The sequence below is a fragment of the Ranitomeya variabilis genome, chromosome 2 (genome assembly GCF_051348905.1).
Source record: "Ranitomeya variabilis isolate aRanVar5 chromosome 2, aRanVar5.hap1, whole genome shotgun sequence".
Lineage (NCBI taxonomy): Eukaryota > Metazoa > Chordata > Amphibia > Anura > Dendrobatidae > Ranitomeya > Ranitomeya variabilis.
The window spans coordinates 121,001,084-121,024,655 of NC_135233.1; the positions used below are offsets into that span (position 1 = coordinate 121,001,084).

Here is a 23,572-nt window from a genome sequence, read left to right on the forward strand (position 1 = left end):
TCGCCAGTGTGACGCTGGCCTTAGACAGTTACCTAAATGCTAATTTTTTGGTGTGAAAAAATGCAGCATTTACACTATGTGTGAACATGGCCTTACAGACGAGGCAGGGCTGGCCCGAACGTATAGGCGAACTAGGCGGCCGCCTAGGGCGCTGACCCTAAGGGGGCGCCAGAGAAAAAAAAAATTATAAAAAATCTTTTCAAAAGGCAAAAGGTGTATGGAGCGGAGCTGAATGTGTATGAGGTGTATGGAGCGGAGCCGTGTGTGTATGAGGTGTATGGAGCGCAGCCGCGTGTGTACGAGGTGTACGGAGCGGAGCCGTGTGTGTATGAGGTGTACGGAGCGGAGTCGTGTGTGTATGAGGTGTACGGAGCGGAGCCGTGTGTATGAGGTGTACGGAGCGGAGCCGTGTGTATGAGGTGTACGGAGCGGAGCCGTGTGTATGAGGTGTACGGAGCGGAGCCGTGTGTATGAGGTGTACGGAGCGGAGCCGTGTGTGTATGAGGTGTACGGAGCGGAGCCGTGTGTATGAGGTGTACGGAGCGGAGCCGTGTGTGTATGAGGTGTACGGAGCGGAGCCGTGTGTATGAGGTGTACGGAGCGGAGCCGTGTGTATGAGGTGTACGGAGCGGAGCCGTGTGTATGAGGTGTACGGAGCGGAGTCGTGTGTGTATGAGGTGTACGGAGCGGAGCCGTGTGTATGAGGTGTACGGAGCGGAGTCGTGTGTGTATGAGGTGTATGGAGCGCAGCTAAATGAGTACGAGGTGTACGGAGCGCAGCCGCGTGTGTAGGAGCAGCTATGTGTGGCCATTATACGGTACGAAGTATCATGTGCAGCCAGTCTCGGGGGTCTGCGCCCTGCCAGTCTCGGGGGTCTGCGCCCTGCCAGTCTCGAGAGTCCGCACCCTGCAGACTCGGCGGTCCACACTCTTCCAGTATCGGGGGTCTGCGCCCTGCATGGCTGTGGCTATGGTTTGTGGTTAAGGGGGAAACCTAAATATTGCATAGTTCCTCCATCTTCCTATCTTATGAAGGTTGGAAAGTGCGCGCTTAGATTTTACATTAGAGCCCAAAAGCTTCATATTCCATGAAAGTCCTGAGTCACCATCCTAGTGTCTGACTCTGAGGTCAGTGGGGTGAACGAGTAATTCCCCTCATACTCCTTCCCTCCAACAAAATGGCTCCGCGCTCACAGAGCGACCACTAGTGGCGCCCCGGTGACGTCACCGTCGGAGGCGGGAAGTGGGAGGGGATGTGTGACGCTAATGATGACGACAAGGCGACGGGAAGGACGGCGGAGAAACAGAGCAGGCAGACGAGTGTGCGTGCCGGGGGCTCAGCAGATGCAGCGGAGCGGCGACCGGAAAACTCAGGTTTAAAAGCAAGTGGAGAGGTAGCGGCGGCTTGTGGCAGTGAGGAGGCCACGGCCAGACCGGAGGAGGCGGCCGCAGCGGCTGTGCCCAGCTCGTGTGTCCTGCACAGACGGGACGAGGTGAGAACTCTAGGCCCCTTGTACCTCAGCAGCCTGGCGTAGTGTTGTGAGCTCGGTGTGTGGGGTACACTGGGCTCTGTGTGTCGTGACGTAACTTGCGATATAAGGGGATATGTGACGTCATTCGGACAACTTAGCAAAGAAGACTGTGCCCTCAGGTCCTTGTTGGCTGCACCTGTGTGGGCTGCTCCCTGTGGGTTCCTGTCAGCTGGTCCGTGTGGGCTGCGCCATGGGGTCCCAAAGGGGGCTGTGCCGCAGGGGTCCCAGTCGGCAGGTCCTGTGTGTTCTGCGCTGTGGGGGTCCCCATCGGAAGGTCCTGTGTGGGCTGGTCCCGTGGAGGTCCCTGTGGGCTGGTCCCGTGGGGGTCCCTGTGGGCTGGTCCCGTGGGGGTCCCTGTGGGCTGGTCCCGTGGGGGTCCCTGTGGGCTGGTCCCGTGGGGTTCCCTGTGGGCTGGTCCCGTGGGGTTCCCTGTGGGCTGGTCCCGTGGGGGTCCCTGTGGGCTGGTCCCGTGGGGGTCCCTGTGGGCTGGTCCCGTGGGGGTCCCTGTGGGCTGGTCCCGTGGGGGTCCCTGTGGGCTGGTCCCGTGGGGGTCCCTGTGGGCTGGTCCCGTGGGGGTCCCTGTGGGCTGGTCCCGTGGGCTGGTCCCGTGGGCTGGTCCCTGTGGGCTGGTCCCTGTGGGCTGGTCCCTGTGGGCTGGTCCCTGTGGGCTGGTCCCTGTGGGCTGGTCCCGTGGGCTGGTCCCTGTGGGCTGGTCCCTGTGGGCTGGTCCCTGTGGGCTGGTCCCTGTGCGCTGCGCTGTGGGGGTCCCCATCGGAAGGTCCTGTGTGGGCTGGTCCCGTGGAGGTCCCTGTGGGCTGGTCCCGTATGCGCTGTGCTGTGAGGGTATCCTTCGGCTGTGCGGTTATATACCACTGGCCGGTGTGTGGTTATCTATATGGTGAGTTTATTGTGGGGTCTTCAGTTCCGCCGTCCCCTCACTCACACCCAGAGCCGAGTGTTCCTGTGATGGCTACAACCAGTTCTACGCTTAATGTGTTGGAAAATTGCTTCTGTAACAGTTCCCTAATGATAAGGGGGCTCCAGTAACAATGCAGAGGTCGTTTCCTAGCTGCCCCCACTTAACAGGTGACACGTATTGTTGTGGGGGCTCGGAGAACTCCTACATTTTAAGGATATACCAGAGTATTGCTCAGTGTTCTCTTCACCCCTCCACTGTCAGTGCACGGTCTGCCGGCATTTTGCAGTGTCACTCTCCGTGCACTTGTGTGACCTGACCACACACCATAGTTGTCTGTATGGAGGGTCCCCGGTGTTGCGGCCTCTCAGCTGTGAGGCATTTTGTAGTGTCACAGTTGTTGTCCGTAGTCATAAGGTTTCATGCACCTACTACATGGGGTAAAAATTGCACAACGTTTGTCACGTGACCGTCTGTGTGTACACTGAGCCTAAAGCCATAGACATAAGGTAGTGGTCAGTGATTACCCCATCCCCTCCTTGGTGGTTGTGTTTTCTCATAGTCTGGGTGTATTTTTATTTCAGTAGGTAGTACTTCTATGCTTCTAATAATCCAGCATGATTAATTTGCCCATCCCATGCCATATTAACCCCTTAGTGACCACCAATACATCTTTTTACTGACCTGCATTATAAGAGACTAGCATCCCCCGACAAGGTGACAATCCTGTAGCTGTCAGCTGTACACTATAGCTGACAACTTACTGCATCCACCATGATTTGTGTTGGTGCCAACTCTAGTTGTTTAACCTCTTAAATGCTGCTGTCAATAAAGATTACTGAATCTAGATGGTTAACAGAGTGTGGGGGCTCCCTCTTTAGCCTCATCGGCACCCTGAGATCATGATCATGTGGTCCTATTGTTTGCCATGGCAATTCATGTCCAAATAATGGCTGTAGAGTCTGCCGGCTACAGGGAACTGTTTAGAAGATGTCAACATTTAGATCGTAAAAATCAATTTCTTCATTCTTGTTATGCCACTTTGCATTATTTCCTGAAAAGCACCTGAAGGGTTAATAAACTACCTGACAGCAATTTTGAATATGAGTTGTATTAACTCCTGAGTCCAAAGAAGAGAACCGTGAGATTATCACAAAAAAAACTATTGTTAGGCTACTTTCACACTAGCGTTAACTGCAATCCGCCACAATGCGTCGTTTTGCCGAAAAAACGCATCCTGCAAAAGTGCTTGCAGGATGCGTTTTTCCCCATAGACTTACATTAAGCGACGTATTGCGACGGATTGACACACGTCGCAACCGTCGTGCGACGGTTGCGCCGTGTTGTGGCGGACCGTCGGGACCAAAAAACGCTATATGTAATGTTTTTTTAGTGATAATTTCATGGTTCTCTTCTTTGGACTCAGGAGTTAATACAACTGATTGTCCACGTTGTTGTTTCATATATTCTAAAGTGCCATATGGTAATTTTGGACACATTATTGAAAAAGCAATTTTGAATATGTCTGGGGGGAGGGGGGTGTGCTGTTTTTAGAATGGTATCACTTTTGGGGATTTCCAATATATAGGACCCCAAAAGTCACGTCAAAATTTAATAGGTCCCTAAAACAATGTTTTAATTTCCTTGAAAAAATACTGCTACATTTTTAAACCTTCCAAAATGCGAACAAAATTAAACATTTTGCAAATGGTGCTAATGTCAAGAAGTCATGTGAAAAATGTTATTTATTAATAATGACTATCTTGATTTAAGGGATAATCATTCAAATTTTGAAAACTACAATTTTTTTTTTAAGTTTTGGTAACATTTCTGATATTTATATAAATAAACGCAGAAAATATCAACATCAATTTACGACTATCATAAAGTACAGTATGTCACGAAAAAACAGTCTCAAAATCAATGAGATAAGTTGAAGCATTCCAGAGTTATTACCACATAAAGTGACACTGGTCAGATTTCAAAAATTTTGCTCAGTCACTAAGGGGTTAGATCGGAATTTTCCATTTAAAGCATTACTTCCATGGCAGAATACCTCTATATTGTGTTGCATTTGGCAGTACATGAAATCCAGAGCCACAGGTGTCTCCATGTACCCCTGAATTACCACCTGTACATGAAGCTTAAGACTAAAGAAATGAGACAATTCCTTTTATAATATTTATTAGTGATGGTCTGGGCATGTAATATTGATTCCCTATCCCAGGGAGATGCCTTCAGCATTAGATTAGTGAAGACTTGGCACTGATCAGTGGTTAAGCTCCAATACTGTCCGGATGTAAACTGTACAGTATGGGGTGCTGAACAGTATGGGGCCATTAACGTTTACACCGACCACTGCTGGAGCGTAATGGCTGATCAGTATGGTGTCAGACCCCACAAATCTGATACTAATGACCTATAAAGTATCAATATCAGATGCCTCCATAAAAGGTTATGTCCACAGTGACTCCGGATGCGTCATTCTGGATTACTAGTGTTTCCGTTATCCCTACATCATTGCTCCTGTGATGATACTAGATGTCCTAATATACCATATTGTATTGTCACAGGTGGCCCATCTGCAAACATCTGTGCCGATCCCAGCAGCTCTGCTGCCAGGCTGTTTGGCACAAAATAGTATTTCTTAGGGTATGTGTCCACTTTCAGGATGGCCGGCGGTTTGGACGGAGCGGCAAACCCGCTCCGCCCTAAGCCCCGCCCCCTTCTGTGACGCGATGATGCCGGATGTGTTCATTGCACACATCGGGTATCATCGCACCCCACACAGGGCCCTGTGATTTACCTTGCAGCGGCGCCGCAAGGTACACGGACATGCTGCGATCTTAAAAGACGTGCAGCATGTCCGGAATCGCAGGGCCGCCGGGTGCGTGTTACCACGCATAGTGGAGACGGGATTTGATAAAATCCCCTCCACTATGCTGTAACATCTAGACGCTGCGTGTTTGACGCTGCGGCTCTGCGCAGCGTCAAACACGCAGCGTTTCCTGAACGTGGACACATACCCTTATGTGTTCATGACCATTTCTTGTGTATGAAGGGGGCAGGTCAAAATGGCATATGCAGACACTGAGAAGGCAACTGGCCACTGAAATGAGCTAATCAACCAGCCCCCTTCACAGCACTGATGACGTGCAGATACTGGAAACTCTGCTGTGTCAAGCATCGGCCAGAAGTGCAGCGGACTGATATCTAGAAATGGGGCAAGTTTCTCAGCTCGTGTGTTTTACCGCATTGTATAAACTTTTGAGCAAACTCTAAGAAAAGTTTTGCTAGTTGACTGCTGGGTTAGCTTTAATTCATTCAGGTCACTAAAACATTGTTTCTGAACAGTTTTTTGTCCCCTTGGTACACACTTTCCATCTGCCCGCTGTCAGAGCTGGTAACAGTTGATTGGTGTTGTATCCCCAACGCTCTGATGTTGAGGACCTATCCAATCGCTATAAATGTGGCAAACCCCTTTTAAAGGTGTTATCCAGTCTAAAATTATAAGTCTGCAGTCACTCTGTGTGACTGCAGACTTGATTTTCCCCAGCGCAGGCGCTGTGAGGATTTGTCGGTTTCTGAGCCAGGAATATGGTGGTGTATGCGAAGTGCATTGTCCCGGGCAGAAGTGGTGGAATTCAGATCACATACCTTGCTTCTAGTAGCTGTACATTTCTGGCTGCTGTGACCATATTGTAACTGGCAACTGGACTGCCTTGCGGTTTATTGAGGTTGATCTATAGAATGAGATGCTGTCCTTCCATACAACTGCCTTATTGATATATTCCATGATTAAGGCCATGGTCAGTAAGATCAGCGCGAATATACTGAAGCGTGATGGAGACTGGCTTGGTCCAGGCCTGTAAGTACTATAAAGTGTCTATTATAGGGCAATTGGCAAGGTACAGGATGCAGACGTCCTCCCTCACTGCATGAATCACAGAAGGAACACCTCTTATCATTGCCTGTATTTGCTCTCTTCTAACTTTGAGTGAGTGCTTATTATGTAGGTATACAAGGCCCAATCCGCCAACAACAAATACAGGGTGACGCATGACATTCAGGGCCATGCCCAGGGGTAGATGAATTGGATTTTCATCTGCTACTGTTTCACTTACATTTCTGGAAAGTTGCTTCTCATGTCTAAATGGCGCCTCACTAGATGCTGTAGGGTATTTGCCTAAGGGTACCGTCACACAGTGAAATTTCCATCGCTACGACGTTACGATTCGTGACGTTCTAGCGATATCGTTACGATATCGCTGTGTCTGACACGCAGCAGCGATCAGGGATCCTGCTGAGAATCGTACGTCGTAGCAGATCGTTTGGAACTTTCTTTCGTCGCTTGATCACCCGCTGACATCGCTGGATTGTTGTGTGTGACAGCGATCCAGCGATGTCTTCGCTTGTAACCAGGGTAAACATCGGGTAACTAAGCGCAGGGCCGCGCTTAGTAACCCGATGTTTACCCTGGTTACAAGCGTAAACGTAAAAAAACAAACCGTACATACTCACCCGTCGGTGTCCTTCAGGTCCCTTGCCGTCTGCTTCCTGCTCTGAGTGCCGGCCGGAAAGTGAGAGCAGAGCGCCGGGGACTTCGGCATCGCTCCAGCGCCGTGATTGCAACGTGTGACCGCAGTCTACGATGCTGGAGCGATGATTATACGACGCTGCGACGGCACGAATCGTGCCGTCGCAGCGATGAAAATTTCAATGTGTGACGGTACCCTAAGACCAGACCTGGGTAAACTACGGTCTGCAGCCGCTTGGTTTTCCCTTTGAGTTGTTTGCAGGGACAGCCAAAGGGCTGAAAAGCAGATGTAACTAAGCAGTGCTGGCAGTATCGCAGTCTGCTTGGATTGCGTAGAGATGCAGACATAACCCATAACCCTTAGATCTGGGATGGGGAATTTTTTTTTTGCCAAGTGCCATTTGTATATTTATACCATCATTCCAGAGCTATACAAAATGATTAACTCTTAAAAATGATCCTGCATATTGGTCAAACATTTAATTAACCCCCTCCCCTAATGTGGTGACTAGAACTGCTTTTTTGTGATGTTAGGTGATGACGCAACTCACAATTGCTTTTCCAGGTTTGTGTCAGTCAGCTTTGATCACAGTTGGCTCTTTGCATAATCTGTTCCAAACACAGATTTTGTAGGTCTCCTTAAAGTCAGAAATTCATTGCTGCTCATGTAGCATTTATACAGTTCAAGCAATGAGAGGACTGCGGCCTATGCCTGGCACGGGTGGCGCCGAGGCTGCGGCCTATGCCTGGCACGGGTGGCGCCGAGGCTGCGGCCTATGCCTGGCACGGGTGGCGCCGAGGCTGCGGCCTATGCCTGGCACGGGTGGCGCCGAGGCTGCGGCCTATGCCTGGCACGGGTGGCGCCGAGGCTGCGGCCTATGCCTGGCACGGGTGGCGCCGAGGCTGCGGCCTATGCATGACATGAACACTTGGCAAAATGAATTTGATTCTAGAATAGTGTGGGTTTTTTTTTTACGCCAATGGATACCTGTCATCAAGATCATGCTACCCTCCCAGAGAGTGGCTAGGGACAGAGATGACTATAGTAATCAGGTACTCTGTGGTTCAAAGTTATGCAAACCTTCAGACAGATTTGTATTTTTTTGGTTGTTTGCTTTTTAGAAACAAAGTTAAAGCACCACTCCCACGTTTTTGTTTATTTTTTTTCATCGCCAAAGTGTATCACTAATTATAAATTCCATTCGCCCAGTAATATACTTACCCGCCGCTGTCTTCTGTCCTCTTTGCCGCTCCTTTTGTTTTCTGCAGTTTGTGACCTGCTGGATCACTCCAGTGTTTGCTGAGCAGCTGGAGGTCACTTCCTAATGTAAGTCTGAGAGCCAGAACTCTGCTCTCATACACTTTCACTGAGAATTGTGACTGTTACCTCTGTCTTCATGTCAGACAGGAGCTGCAGGACCTTGCGGTGCCAAGAAGAGTAGAGGTCGACATCTTGTAAGTATATTACTGGGGGGCAGGTAACGTGGATTATTGATACAACTCAATTTATGAAATAAAAAAAAAAAACCTGCTGGAGTGGTGCTTTCAGGGTATGTGCACATGATCAGTAATTGCTGCGGGTTGGACGCTGCGTATTTATGCGGCTTCAAGCCTGCAGCGGCCAAATGTTCCGGCATAGTGGATGGGATTTCATGAAATCCTATGTCGACTATGCATACACATATGCCCACAGCTACCCCTCGGAGACTGACATGTGGCGTGTCATTCCAGATCGTAGCATGTCAATTTCTCTTGCGGAGACGCCAGCCTCCGCAAGAGAAGCTGCATCTATAGAATGTATTGAACGCGTTGAATCCGCACTGTTCAGTGAGCACATACGGATTCACCTGCGTTCAATAGACTGCAGCACTTTGGACGCCGTGAACATGCACTGCTTTCAAAGCTCTGTTACTTCCGGATCTTGTGCACCCGGCCTTAAACAACTTTCTAAATAGTGTGTTTATTAGTGATGAGCGAGTGTACTCGTTGCTCGGGTTTTCCCGAGCACGCTCGGGTGACCTCCGAGTATTTGTTAATGCTCGGAGATATAGTTTTCATCGCCTCAGTTGCATGATTTACAGCTTCCAGATACGCTGAATACATGTGGGAATTCCCTAACAAACAGGCATTCCTCACATGTATTCAGAGTATCTGGAAATATTTTTATATTTTTTTCATTATATTCTACGCGGCTTTTTTAAAACTGTTTAATGCCATAGTAGAAGGTATCACACTTATTGTATAAATGGACATACAGATTTAAAAATGAATGAATAACTTCCCTATTTTTTTCCTTTTGAAAGTAGCGTAAAAAAGTCTGAGGCTTTAGAGCTAGCTGGAAGGAGGTGGTTGCACACAGATTTGCAGTGGATAAAGTATCTCTGAGAGGGCAAAGTAAACTTCTATAGACAAAGTAGAAAGCAAATGGAGAGCAAATGAGTACAGTATAGGAGCTGTTCTGATTCATGAAAGCAAGTGGTTACATGCAGACGCCCTATACAGCCTACATTACTGGGAGAGACACTCCTACAACAGAAAGATCTGAAGGTTGTGTCAGACTGTAACTACTTGTAAGGGGTCTGGAAAAAAAATGCAGGGAACAAGATTGTGGACTGAATCTTTATTGCAATTAGGAAGCTCTGTTAACGAAGGATAATCAGGAGCCTATTAAAATTATTTTTAAATGTCAAAGGCGTTCATCACCTTTTAAAGGGAAATAATCGTATTCAAAAAAGAAAAGAATGTCCAGCTTCACCGAATCCGTAAAAAAGAGTTTTCTTTATTCACAAACTTTTAAGCATAGAGGATACAGACTTCAGCACGAACCATATGGGTAAGAATCTCAACGCGTTTCTGGAGACTAAGCTCCCTTAATCATGACCAGGTGAATAAAGAAAACTCTTTTTTACGGATTCGGTGAAGCTGGACATTCTTTTCTTTTTTGGATTCTATACGCCTGGACACAGCGGGTCCGTGCTCCCGAAGATTGGTTTATGCATCACGGGTGAGCTGGTTTATATTCCTTCTTTCTAAATAATCGTATTCCCCTTCCCCCCCCAACAAAAAAAAACCCCAAAAAGCAAAACACTATTTACTATCTACAGGTAAATGCTTTGAAAATGCTGCCCAGCCATCTTACTGAAGGCATGTCCACCAGGAGAAAATCAATAGTAAAGTGAAGCTAACTGCTCTATGCATGCCCCTGTGTCTGAAAGTTAGCAGCTCCTGGGAGGATGTAAGATCATCCAGTGGTAAATGCTTTTAGTAAGCTAGGCAGCATGTTATTGATATTTACTTGTAGATTAACATTGTACCTGATGATTAACCTTATCTCTGCAAATAAACATTTTAGCACATGACAGGTTCCTTTTAACGCTGACATGTCATAAATGTATTGTGCATGCTTGGTGTGAGTGTATGGTACGGCTCAGAGGTGTAGCTCCTCATAACTTGATGGAAGCCAACTGTTATACAGCTGAAATCCAGCTGTAGCAGGAGTGACTGAATCTTGCTCTCATTTCTGCTTATAATCCCTGAAATGTCATTTAGGCTATGTGCACATGTTGCGGATTAGGCTTAGGAATTTCTGGTGCGGATTCTGTCTCTCCTGGCAGAAAACGCACCTGCGTTTTTTTGGGCGGTTCCGCAGCGTTTTTTTTGGCGTTTTTGCTGCGGTTTTCTTGCGGATTTGCTGCGGTTTTTACCCCTGCGGTTTTTGTATAATGGAGTGGGTACAAAAACGCTGCAGATTCACAAAAAAGAAATGACATGCTACTTCTTTTAAACCGCAGCGTTTCCGCAGCGGATTTTCCGCAAAGTGTGCACAACATTTTTTTTTTTTTCTCATTGATTTACATTGTACTGTAAATCATTTGCGGATCTGCAGCGTTTCTGCACCTCAAAAAACGCTGCGGATCCGAAGAGAATCCGCAACGTGTGCACATACCCTCAGTCTTTGGCAGCAACATATAGATGATGCTGTCAGGGTGGCACACCATTTCTAGAGCCCATCGAACCTTTCCCCCTTCTTCAACTTCTTCTCCCCAGAGTGCAGTTGTGGCGTTCTGAGAGCTTTGGAGGTCCTGTTAAAAGATCCCATGGCTAACATTTTTGTGTGCCTAGGAGTCCCAGGTTTGAACCTTTCATCAATTAAAAATATAAAAATGTGTTCCTTCTGTCTAATCTATCGAAGTATAAAATGAATGAATCCATATGGTAAACCTTTTAAATGGCCGAATTTACACCTCCTGCAAAAAATGGAATAAAAAGCAACCAAAACGTATGTACACACATTGTCAATAAACATGTTAGCTCAAAACAACTCGCTCACATAGTTCCATCCACAGAAAAGTATAAATATTAGTTGTCTCACAAAATGACAAACCCATATTTTATATTTTTTTTCCTGAAAAAAAAAATCAACTTTTCAGATTAAAAAAAAAAATAAAATCTACCATTGAAAATGTTTTTGTTTTTTTTTTGTTTTTTTTTTTTCATTTTGGAAAAGACAGCAGGGGTCTGATATAGTATAACAGGCCTATACGGAACAATCAAATAATTATATTAATATGTGTATATATGTGGTACCGTATATACTCGAGTATAAGCCGAGATTTTCAGCCCAAATTTTTGGGCTGATAGTGCCCCTCTCGGCTTATACTCGAGTCATGATCGGTGGTGGGGTCGGCGGGTGAGGGGGAGAGGGCGCTGAGGCATACTCACCTAGTCCCGGCGATCCTGGCGCTCCCCCTGCCCGTCCCACGGTCTCCGGGTGCCGCAGCCTCGTCCCCTGAGCGGTCACGTGGGACCGCTCATTAGAGAAATGAATAGGCTGCTCCACCCCCCATAGGGGCGGAGCCGCATAATTCATTTCTCTAATCAGCGGTGCCGGTGACCGCTGATAGAGGAAGAGGCTGCGGCACCGAAGACCAGCTGTCCGGGGGAAGGAGCGGGACGCCGGGAGCAGGTAAGTATCGCATATTCACCTGTCCTTGTTCCACACGCCGGGCGTCGCGCCATCTTCCCGGCGTCTCTCTGCACTGACTGTGCAGGTCAGAGGGCGCGATGACGCATATAGTGTGCGCGCCGCCCTCTGCCTGATCAGTCAGTGCAGGGAGACGCCGGGAAGATGGCGCCGAGGAGCTGCAAGCAAGAGAGGTGAGTATGTGTTTTATTATTTTATTGCAGCAGCACAGCTATGGGGCAATAATGGACGGTGCAGAGCACTATATGGCACAGCTATGGGGCAATAACGGTGCAGAGCACTATATGGCACAGCTATGGGGCAATAACGGTGCAGAGCACTATATGGCACAGCTATGGGGCAACGGTGCAGAGCACTATATGGCACAGCTATGGGGCAATGGTGCAGAGCACTATATGGCACAGCTATGGGGCAATAACGGTGCAGAGCACTATATGGCACAGCTATGGGGCAATAACGGTGCAGAGCACTATATGGCACAGCTATGGGGCAATGGTGCAGAGCACTATATATATGGCACAGCTATGGGGCAACGGTGCAGAGCACTATATATATGGCACAGCTATGGGGCAACGGTGCAGAGCATTGTATATATGGCACAGCTTTATGTGGAGCATCTATGGGGCCATAATGAACGGTATGGAGTATCTATTTTTAATTTTGAAATTCACCGGTACCTGCTGCATTTTCCACCCTAGGCTTATACTCGAGTCAATAAGTTTTCCCAGTTTTTTGTGGCAAAATTAGGGGGGTCGGCTTATACTCGGGTCGGCTTATACTCGAGTATATACGGTATATTATAGGTCCGAGGCTACAGCAGTGCAACACTTAGGGTATGTGCACACGTTGCGGATTCCATTGCAGATTTTTCCTCGCAGATTCTGCAGAATCCATAGATAAAATGACCTGCAGATTCCCTGTGGATTTCGCATGCATTGTTACACCGGCGGAATCCTATTATGGAATAGGTGTAAAGTGCTGCGGATTCCGCACAAAGAATTGACATGCTGCAGAAAATAAATCGCTGCGTTTCTTCGCAGAATTTTCCGTAGCATGGGCACAGCGGATTTGGTTTTCCATAGGTTTACATGGTACTGTACAATGCATGGAAAACTGCTGCGGATCTGCAGAGCCAAATCCGCAACGTATGCACAAACCTTTACATATACGAATGGTGATAATAAAAACGTGACCAAACCAAAGGTCCTAGTATATAATAGTAATACTGAGTAAATTTTCCCAGGTAAATTAAGGGAAAGGGACAATAGTTTTAATAGCATGACATACATGCAAGAGTACTATTTGCTGCAGTGTTCCCACCTCCCCAACATACGTTTCGTTATGTCTTCATCAGGTGTGTGAGGCTTTAAAGACCAAAAAAGATTGAGTTCCTACAGTGGCAGGTGACTCGAAGGCAGGGTCTACCCGATCGTGTCACTCAGAACCCTTATTTTATGACTGGTTAGTCCCTGCCTTTGAGTCATCTGCCATTGCAGGAACTCCTTCTTTTTTGGTCTTTAAACCCCTTTTACCCCTACAGGTCATTTACTTCTCTGATGAATCTTCTTTGCAGAGGAAGAAATGCGTACGGAGGGTCACATAATCTTGGGCTTTTACTAGTGCAGTATTACATTTTGGTACTGAACTTGCCAGGGTGGGGGCAATACATGGGGCACAACAGGGTGTGACTGATTTGGTCCCTGGTATATTTTGCTTCTACAGTGCTGCCTGTACGACAGTGGTTCATCAGGAAGCATTGCTGAGACAAAATCTTTGAGCACTGGTTCACTGAGCACTTGCACTTCATATTGTGATAATTATTTATGGTCAATGTGCGTGTCTTTTTTATCGTAGAACATTTAAAAGTTATATTTTATACTTCTTACATGCTGTCAGCATTTGACAGCGGCATTTAACTAGTTAATAGCGGCGGGTGAATCGCGATTTCACCTGCCGCTATTGCGGGCACATGTCAGCTGTTCAAAACAGCTGACATGTCCCGGCTTTGATGTGGGCTCAGCGCCGGCGCCCACATCAAAGCTGGAGATCCGACCTCCGCAGTAAGGCTATGTGCACACATCAGGATTTCTAGCAGAAATTTTCCTGACAAAAAACGGACATTTCTGCCAGAAATCCGCATGCGTTTTTTTTTTGCGTTTTTTGACGCGTTTTTTGTGCTTTTTTTCATGCGTTTTTTTCCAAATGCATAGAATTGCTGGGAAAAACGCGGAAAATCCGCAAAATTAATGAACATGCTGCTTTTTTTTACCGCGATGCGTTTTTTTGCACAAAACATGCAGAATAGCGTTTATATCGCGAAAAAACGTGAAAAAACCTGAACGTGTGCACATACCCTAATAGTACGGCGGAGGTTGGTAAGGGGTTAAGCATTGGGGGGTTTCTCCATTGTAACTGCATCTACCTCAAGAATGGGTGCTGTTAGTAAAGAAGTGGTCAGAATACCCACTCATTTATATGGGAGTACTGAGCCCCCTTTCCACTGTCACTAGCGCATGTTAGGGTCCCGTAATTGAGATGGATTCAGATCATATGGGTCTATGGAATATCCTGTGGATATGCCATAAATATGCAAGATGGAAATTCCCATTTAAGAATAAAGTATCAGATGGCGGGTTCCTTCTGGATCACTGAGATTGACCTATAGTTATATGCTGTCTCCTGTTCCTTTTTTGCCACTTGTTTAAGTGGCCTCACCTCCTAAATTCTTAGAATAAATGCGGGATTGTTATAATCTAATAACAGATTACTGTTTATACAACACTGAAAAATTCCATTGTGATGGCCATGAAAATAAAATCCCTTTACCGAATAAGGATACTAATGAGGTTAAGCTGCTGGTTTTCATGAATGGCCTTTATTTTATAAGTAGATGAGGAGATTGGTGCTAGAGATGGCATAAACAAGCTAAATATTCACCACTACCCTTCTGTACGATAGCTGGGACTGATGTTGATGCTCAGTGTGATGACAGATCATTGGGATCGGGGTCCAACCTCTGGCACTCAATCATAATAATAAAGGGGATGCAGAACTGGTAAAACCACATAGAGGTATTCTTTTAGGCCACATTCCCACACTGAGTTTTTGGTGAGTTTTGTGTTGTTGTTGGTGTGTTTTTTTTTTTTTTATATATATATGCATGTTTTTGAAGAAATGCAGATAACCAATTTAAAGGGAACCTGTCAGGATTGTGCACAGTAATTTACAGACATAAAGACAGTGTCAGGTCAGCACTGTTATACTGATTAAAATGATACCTGGGTGAAATCCATCTTGTGGTTGTTGTTTAACCTTTGTTTTGAGTTAATGATATGCTCGGGCTCTGGGACGGCCTGTGGGGGGGGGGTCTTCATGTCGTGCCCTGATTACATATTCATACTGATGGCTTCTGACAGGTCAATGTCAATAATCCCTCTAGTTAAAGGGATTTTCTAAAGGGACAGGCTCCTGGCACATGAGTGATTTTTGAAGGGGGAAGCCTTGTCTTTGGACATTTCCTTTGGAACAGTTGTGGAAGGTTATGCCCTCCCACTATATTTGTGTCCTAATAAGGCATATGGACCAGGGTTCCTTTTTTTTTTTTTTTTTTGTATAAAACCCTTTCTAAAGGGAATCTGTCACCACATTTTACTTATCTAAACTATTAATATGGACATGCAGGCGATAGAATGCTGAGGATAGTCCTCCCTGTGTGTCTCATATCAGATGGGCTGTTGCTGAGAGATCATTTTTTATCACTTTATACAAGTGACCTCTTCAAGGCTTCAGGGTGGATGGTGCCTGGAGATAACTCTGCCTCCAGAGCTTATTTACACGAAGGATGTGTTCCCAGTGTGAGACAGGTAACCAACACACAACAGGATAAGTGAAATTTGTCTTGGGAACACATTTTCTGCTTCTGAGCTCTGCTGTATTGTAACAAAATTGCAGGCCTGTGAGATGGAAGCTGGAGCTGAGAAGAACCTGCAAGATGTCAGGTATCAGGAGAGTGGCTGTCACACATCACACCGGTATCTCTCCTTTATGTAAATATGCTCTGGAGGCAGAGTTATCTCCAGGCACCAACCGCCCCGGAGCCTGGAATAGGTCACTTATATAAAGTGATGAAAGAGGATTTCTCATCAACAACACATTTGATATGAGACACACAGGGAGGACTGTTTTAACAGTTTATATCCTATATGCCCATATTAATAGTTTAGATAGGTCAAATGTGGCAGATTCCCTTTAAAAGGGCTATACAGGATTCTAAAAAAGAATAAATAAATTTGAAAATGAAAGATGTGGAGGTGTGCACACACTTGGATAACTTATTATGAACACGTGGGTGTGCTGGATTACTAACCTATAAAATCCAAACTTTGGTATAGATCAACCCATTAAAAGCTGATCCACATAGCCACTGATGGCTGTAACAGAAGTACAATCATGTGATGCGTTTTGAGCTGCACTAGTTTATAGTGACGGGATGTGTTTTGATGTTGGCTCCGTCACGAAGGAGCCCGTGCACTCTGATTATCAAGCAAACTCTGGTGCCAGCTGAGAGCAGTTTCGTGACAAGTTAACTTATCAGCTTTGTTCAAACTCTGTGGTTATGGTCCCCCCCCCCCCTCCCCCTCACTGGGCCTCTTTAATAGGACCACTCGTTTTTCAGCGGTTTTCCTCCTAGGTGTGGATGCATTTAAAGCACTGTTGCAGTGTATGTGGGGTGTTTATTTTTGTTTTGCCGTGCTGGAGTGGTGCCACTTATCAAAGTTCCCTGACCCTAGTCTTCTGCCCCGCTGCAGTCTTCTGTTCTCAGCGCCACTATGGTCATCTTCTGCAGGTTGTAACCTGACGGATCATCCGCTCCAGTGTGATCCAGAAGTCACAACCCAATGTAAGGATGAGGCCAGAACAAGGTTCATAGACTTACACTGAGCGCTTGTGACATTACCTCTGTCAGAAATAGGTCAAGATGGCGCAAGATGGCGGCGCAAGACAGGAGCAGGGGCCGATAAGTATAATACCGCAGTAAAATAACTTTCTCCATACTGCACCATGCTCCATACTGTATAATGGCCCCACATGATGCTCCATACTGTATAATGGCCCCACATGATGTTCCATACTGTATAATGGCCCCACATGATGCTCCATACTGTATAATGGCCCCACATGGTGCTCCACACTGTATAATGGCGCCACATGATGCTCCATACTGTATAATGGCCCCACATGATGCTCCATACTGTATAATGGCCCCATATGGTGTTCCACACAGTATAATGGTGCCACATGGTGCTCCACACTGTATAATGGCCCCACATTTTAAAAAAAAATTACTGCTCAACTTTGCCCGATCCAACGCTGATCTGATCTCTTCATATATCCCAATCCTTCCTGTGGGCACGCGCACCATCTCCTTGGCTCGCGTGCGGCCTGATGGGATGGCATGCACTCAGAGGAGAGTGGCCGTGGGGCTAATAAGGGAGATGGTGAGCGTGCTGAGGAGAGTAGTGGCAATGCTAGTTTTGAGGAGATGGCACGCGTGGCCACCGGGAGGGCTCTGTGTGTCCCCTCTGGCACGCATGCCATAGGTTCGCCACCACTGCCTTAAGGGTTCACTCCTATCTGCGTTTAAACTCGGCGAGTGCAATGTAAGAAGACCTCGCATTGCACTCGCTACAATTTTATTCAATCGGGCAGTGCTCATCTGTGAGTTTTTCCTCACCTGGACTTGAGGTGAGAAAAAATTTGCACCATGCTGCATATGGGCATGTAAAAAAGCAGACTCGTCAATGAAAATCAATGTGTTCGAGGTTTTTATGCACCAATCTCATAGGGAACCTGACATTTCATCCAGGGCTGTGGAAAATCAGTAAGTCAAACCAACTCCTGAATCCTCAATTTTCCTGACTCTGACTCCACAGCACTGCTTAACTACTGAGCATGGACATAATGTGCATAACAGATTCACCTCAACTTAAAGCCGAGATCCTGAGATAGGAACAGAACAGACATTTAGGACATTTCATAACTTTCCCAAATTATGAACAAATTTACTGCACATCCTGCATTGCACTACTGAACTCAATTTGTTACATATTTTAGGAGTAGGTCCATTTTATTCAGACTCCACCAAAATGGATTTTGACTCCACAGCCCTGATTTTGTCAGCCAAGTACAGTAAATTCATTGTGAGTAGTACAGATATATAGATAGAATAAAAGAAAAAAACGTCAAGTTCACCCCTTGCTAATAACCAGTAAAGCTAAGTATACAGCTGAGAGCCGATATGAATAACCCAGGAAGCTCCGTGCTTATTACCCTCTTCCCAGACAATAAACCTCAGTCCCCAGCTGTCTGCTTTCCCTCAGCTGCTTAAGAATAACATGGGGTCCCTATGCCATTTTTTCTTTATTTAATTACATATACAGTAAGCTACACGCACACTGCACTAATTATATATTTCAATAACCTCTATCTATATCTGTATATAACATTGTTTTATTTGTTAGAAAGTTAGCTTTAAATAACAGAATTACTGTATGTAAAAGCTGACGTTAAACGCATTACATGCACATGTCATATGGATGTTTGGTGAGGAAAAAAACGCATGATACTTTAACTTTTCTGTCTGTGAATCACTGCTACTGTTATGTACGCAGATGTGAGCGTACCCTAAAGGTCCTGTTTCCATTTGGACAACAGACCTCACTTTTGGCGAGGGTGCAGATCTATGCACCAGCAGGTGAGTTGCCTAAAAGAAAAAAAATCTGTTACTAGGATTGGACAACTCCTTTAAACCAGACAAATCGTTTAGTTTTTGTGAATGACCTCTTATTGTATCCTCCATTGTTCTGTGGCATTTACGAATAGGGGGAACGTCAATATAAATTATAATGATCTATAATTACTCTGTTGTGCAGGCAGCACATGGTTCACGGCTGCCGTCTTTCACATGAAGCTCTTCACTATGTTTAGATACAATGAAGCGTAAAAGTAACAAAAATAAAATGTTATTTTTAGAAAATGGTGTGCACAATAACCCGCCTTCTGAAATCAGACACGCAAGTCCTTCTATTCTTTGCCCATGAGACACCATGAAAATGTTTTTACTAGGTTGGCATTACAAAAGGCCTGTATGGGGTTTATACACGGGGGCTGGCAGTATGTAGCCTCTAAGCCTGTAGATTCATTTTTCTAGCACAGGGAAGAAAATAAAGCTTTGCTGTGAGTGTGCCCCATGTAAGCCATGAGTCACTTGGACCCACAGCTGGGACCCTCACTAGAATGGTGTTCTGAAGTCTTGTTTCTGCTCACCGAGGCCAGAGACTGGATGATGTGCCATGGTGGCACTATTTACAAACTGACAAAGCTTTTAGGCACGTTCTCTCTAAGGCCTCACTCACATTAGCATATAACATGGCCAAGTGCTCTCCGATGTTAGCGGATAGCACTCGGCCCAATGTTCTACTATGGGGCAGTGCAGATCTGCGATTATTTTCTTATTCCGATTCGGCAAGAGAATGCAATTGCATCATGCAGTGGGTGCATCTGATAAGCTGATCATGCGCACCCATATAAGTCTATGATGCGTGTAAAACATCAGACTGCACTCAGATGCCATTCAAGTGTAGTCCGACATCCGCAGACTCTGAGAATAGGGAAGGTGGAGAAATTAAATTCTCCCTTCACACCTGTGCTGCTAATCTCTCATTAGAGCGAATGTGGTCACAGTAAGATGAGTCTGATCATTTCTCACAGTTTGATCAGTGTCTCATTAGCATAATCGCCCTGATTCTCTCACATGAGAACATCTACAGCCGTCTGACCGCAGCCTAAGTTACATTTCCTGAAAAATACTGAGTCCCGTGTTCATTAAAACTGGCATGTCTTAATGAAGGAAGTGGCGGAGTAAGGCTGCTTTCACACATCAGTTTTTTGCCGTCAGGCACAATCTGGCGAATTTTGAAAAAAAAAGGATCCGTCAAAAATTGCCGCTGGAACTGTTTTTTTCTCATAGACTTGTATTAGCGATGGATTGCAACGGATGGCCTCACGTTTCATCCATTTTTCACCGGATCCGTCGCTGTCCGTTTTTTCGCCGGACACGAAAAAACGGCCATAGTGAAGTTTTTTTTGTGTCCGTGAAAAAAAACGACAGCTACGAATCCGTCGCCATCAGTCGTTTGCTATAATGGAAACTTATGGCGCCGGATCCGTCAAATGATGGAATCCGGCGACGGATTCTGTGTTTTTTTTTTTTTTTTTTTTTTTTTTTTAAACTAAGCATGCATTTTCCATTCTGGGGTCTCCCTCTCTCCCCACCGGATAAGCTAGTCGGATCTGGTGAAAAAACGCATCCGTCGCATCAGTTTTTCACTATTTGCGACGGATCTGTTTTTTTTCTAAATTCGCCAGATTGAGCCGGACAGCAAAAAAAGTGATGTGTGAAAGCAGCCTAAGGCTAGGTTCACATTGCGTTAGGGCAATCTGTTTAGCGCTAGCGGATTGTGCTAACGCAATGTATTTGTAGGGGGCGCGCTAACAGACAGAAGAACGGCACATCGCTAGCGCGAGCCGAAAAAGGCACGCGCTAGCGATGCGCTTCAGGCTGAAACAACATTGCTGTCAATGGGTGCGCTAACGGACCCGTTGCACGGCGTTAATTGCGACATTTTCGCCGTGCAACGCTGTCCGTTAGCGATCACCCACTAACGCAATGTGAACCTAGCCTAAGAGTGGCATGCCACACTTAATGAATCCGACACATCTCACAATTGCCATCGTACTGAAGTGAGAAACTAGTAAGATTTCTGGGGCAAGGAACATCACATCTGTAAATAAATAGGACAATGCTTTATAAAAAGAAAAAAAACCTGCTCTAAATAAGTGACATAGACTATTTAACAATGCTGTAGCCAGTTATAGAGTTATACCCTTTTAAATAAAGTAATGCTATACTGTAGTATAAAATATTCAATTTGGGTTATGTTCACACATTTCCTTTTTGCTGTGAAAATAAATGACCTGCAACAGAACTGTCCTTTTTACGTTAAGTTAATGTACAAGTATGGCCGTAATTTTCTTCTTTACAGATGGTTTGGGAAATGAGTCTTCTAGGCATATAATTTAAGGGAGTGGTTCTGCACCTACATAAACCATACTTCTATGATAGATATGTATAATTTTCCAATTTCTGAGCCAGGTTCTTATATCCTGTCTTGTAAGACATCTGCCCAACAGTTTAGCAGCATATTCTCTCCACACCCTAGGGCAAGTGTGGCTGCAGCTGTCCTAGGCACAAATGGCATGGGGGCTGATGAATGGGGAAGAATACTCAGATGTGTCAGTAAATCATCCCCCGTTCTGGCTTGTGCATACCTCTCCACCACAGCATGTGCTGTACTGTACTAATCCTTACAGCAGACACTGCTCAGTCCCTCACAGAATTCTCTTCTGCTACATAATTATCTTCTACAGTTCACCTCTCCTTTTTATAGCCTCAGAGAATCTGTCCCTGACATTACAATCTATGCAGCATTACAATATATTGTCCCACTGTTTAGTGCCTTGTTGTCAGGAAGTGTTACAAGGAGTGAAAGAGGTTTGTCTGTATTCTAGGGCCTAGTGCACATTGACCTTATTTTCGCTCAGTGTGATCCAAGAAAACATTAAATCACACTCTGGCCAATGTTGTTCTATGGGGATGTGCACACGTCCAATTTTATTTCCTCGGACAGAATCTGAAGAAAAAATCTCAGCATACCAGAGTTTGATCCAATATCCAGATTGCACTCATCCATGGAAGTCCATAAGCCCGTGGTCAAAGTGCGATTCGCATAATGGATCCTGATTCTTTTTTTTTTTTTCCCTCAACGGGAGACATCAGGTAACATGGTAGGTTTAAAGGAGTTGTCCTGATTGGTGTAAGAGTGTCAGTAATCGGAACTCCACAAATCAGCACAATGGGGCAGTTAAAGGGGGCTTGCTGCCTCCAAGATCCTATCCCAATATGTAGTAGGTATAATAATATTAGCAAATATCTTGGAAATGTACATTTTTTTCTGATTCACTATGTCTCTTTGCTCATGTGCAGGCATTGCAGGACCTTGGGCATCCATGGTCAGTTAGTTAGCTAGTTTCTAGTGGCTGTTGTAACCATGGATACCTAAGGTGCTTCAATGCCTGCACATGAGGAAAGAGACATAGTGAATCAGAAAAAAATGTACTACATGTCTGTAGTTATTTGCTAATATTATTACACCTATATTAGGATAGGATCTTGGAGATGGGAATACCCCTTTTAAATCTCCATTAGAATGGAGCAGCAGTGCTCCTCACCGACCATCACTCCATTCATTCCTTATGGGGCTGCTGAGCTCTATTCTCTGCATTTTCCAGTTAGCCCTTACACTAAACTGCATCCGCTGCCCACGTTGTGCTACATTAACACACTGTCCGTCGGGCCAACGGTTTGCGACGGCCTGTACAGACGGACTAGTGTGAAAGTAGCCTAATCGGGTGCTGCATCAGTCTATAAGATTACTTATGTTGCATTTTTATGTAGGATATATGCTGTACACAGATCAGCACTCCTTGGTTAAACACTGGATTGCATCCTGGTATTTCTGCAATAGGGGTACTGTGGATAAAGCTGCCTGGAATTTATTTATTTCTAAAGCCTAGAGGTGACATCCATCAGTTACATATTGTCCATGATCATATTCGGAAGTCAAGGTTGTTAATGAGTGAGTTTTGTAAGGAGCACCGTATTGGAGATTGTGAGCCCTCGCGGGCAGGGTCCTCTCTCCTCCTGTACCAGCTGTGACTTGTATTGTTCAAGATTATTGTACTTGTTTTTATTATGTATACCCCTCCTCACATGTAAAAGTGCCATGGAATAAATGGCGCTATAACAATAAATAATAATAATAAAAACTACTTGTTTTAATTGTTATAGGATGGGTCACAAATACATATCCGTGAGGGTCCGCCACCCCCACTGATGAGCCGTTTCCAGCTCCGACTATGCTAGTTTTAAATAGAACCAGAACACACCGCTCTGCACACTGTTTATTAGCCACTACCAGGTACTGCTACTGGGCTCCTATTCACATGAACAAATGTATAGGGAAATGTTCGCACTTGGTTACCCTCAATAATATATATATATATATATATATATATATATATATATATATATATATATATATATATATATATATATACATATATATATATATATATATATATATATATATATATATATATATAATTTGTAGTTTAACTTTATTTCTCTACACGTTATGGCAGCCCAGCATCCTCTTCCGTCGCCCTCCCAAGTTGGATTATGGAAGAGTACTTGGCGGAAAATAGCAGTCTGTTAAAATGCATTAAATGGAATCTGTTGGCACCGCCTTGTCACTCTTGTCAGCAGCGCTGAGCAGATGTCAATCATATCCATGGGGTAACAGATGTCAATCATGTCCATGGTGATTGATGGGAAGGATCAGTGCACTAGCCAAGAATCGTCCAACCTCAGTGAACATGCAACATAATTCACATAAAGATTCAGTATCGATTGTTAGAACTTT

At 45.4% G+C, this 23,572-nt stretch overlaps 1 protein-coding gene across 1 annotated transcript in view; it reads left to right on the forward strand.

Annotated features, from left to right (window-relative positions):
* The first annotated feature begins 1,273 nt into the window (after window positions 1-1,273).
* The window catches only part of FBXO30 (F-box protein 30), a 71,766-nt gene continuing 49,467 nt past the window's right edge, over window positions 1,274-23,572 (forward strand). The window contains exon 1 of the mRNA XM_077282900.1: window positions 1,274-1,493. The gene's annotated coding sequence lies outside the window, so the exon portion shown is untranslated. The remainder of the gene's footprint in view (window positions 1,494-23,572) is intronic.